This window comes from Schistocerca americana, chromosome 6 (assembly GCF_021461395.2).
Source record: "Schistocerca americana isolate TAMUIC-IGC-003095 chromosome 6, iqSchAmer2.1, whole genome shotgun sequence".
NCBI classification, from domain to species: domain Eukaryota; kingdom Metazoa; phylum Arthropoda; class Insecta; order Orthoptera; family Acrididae; genus Schistocerca; species Schistocerca americana.
In genome coordinates, this window is record NC_060124.1 from 165,220,359 (window position 1) to 165,221,976 (window position 1,618).

A 1,618-nucleotide genomic window follows, 5' to 3' on the forward strand; every position below is an offset into this window, starting at 1 on the left:
CAGATGGACTGGGGGAAGGATGTGAAGATGTGTATGGACATAAATGTATGTTTATGGAGCTGGGGTCAGGTTTATGAAGACTGGAGTTAATGCAAATGTTCATTGTCCAGGAGTCAGCAAAGGGTGTCCAGTGATGAAGAGCAAACTATGTTTTATGCACAGTGTCCCAGGAAGAATGATCAATATTCAGTGATATGACAGAAATGACCATTCAAAACAAAAAAATCTAGTATACAAAGGCTCTAACATGCATACCTAAAGAGCTATTTGCACTCCTCTTTGATTCTGTGAAACAAATCTCTTCTACTGCAAGCTCTTTGCTTTCCATATTTTGAGAAGTAGCAGTATGGACCAAAACAAGAAAAAAATGTTGAGTAAACATGAGCTCTAAAATGCATACTCTAAGATTTATGAGCACCAGTTTACTGTAATGAAACACATCTCTTCTACTGAACAAGTGCTTCTAGCTCCTAATGTGTGCATTTTAGAACTCATGTAAACGAGTTGTTTGCTTCGAACAATTGTTCCTGTCAATCACTAAATATTGACTATTTCTCCTGGGACACCTTGTATTATAAGTAGGGACAGGAAAATTTTGCGAAAACAACAGTGTAACAATGTGAAATTAGCAGTCTTTACAAGATATCATGAAATCTGTAATTTTGCCACATAAAAATGTTATAAATCTGAAGACAGCAGTTTACTAATAATTGTAACTGATTGTTGTGGAATGTTAAAACTGGATTTTCACTTCTAATCTCCTCAAGGTTGCAGTTCATGAATAATCTCAAACTGGCAGCTCATCTCCTGTGTAACGAACGTTGATCTGGTGACGAAAATAGCATCGAAATTAGCAAAAATAACACCGAATTTGGCAAAAAAGTTACACTGAATTCAATAAAAAATAACACTGGATCTGGCAAAGAAATAGCACCAAACATTTTTTAAAAAATAATCACATTTGGCAAAAACAACACTTACTTTGGTGGAAAAGATACAAAATTTGGCAAAAAAAGACACCGAATTCAACAAATAGGTAACTAATTTGCAAAATAAACACCAAATTTGGCCATAAAACAAAATAACTTTTTCCTGTACCTAGTAACAAGTTATATGGAGCAAACTGTGTCTAAATCAAAGAATATTGTACAACAGGATCTAATTGGATGGGGCATTACAGTTGTTAAGACACTGACCTCATATTTGTGGGAGGAGGGGGGGGGGGGGGGGTTGATAGATAATTCTGTAGGTCCATCCTGATTTGGGTTTTCCTTAAACCATTCCAGACTAATTCCGGGATAATTCCTTGATCAAAACCATGGCCGACCACTTGTTCTCTCCTCATAAAGCATACTTGTATATTATGAGTGTATGTACGAGATGGATTCAAAAAGTAAGTTTCCCTGAGGTTGTGAACAGAAACAAAACAATTTAACTAAAATATTTATTGGAACAGACACAGGAACTACTGGACAATTTTTCAAAATATTTATCACCGGAATCCAGACATTTGATCATATCCCTGTGTCATAAAGGCCTGTTGCCTGAGACTGGAATCACTGTGTGACAAACACCTCTGCCCTTATCAGCCAGAAAATGGTGACTCCCACTGGGCAGG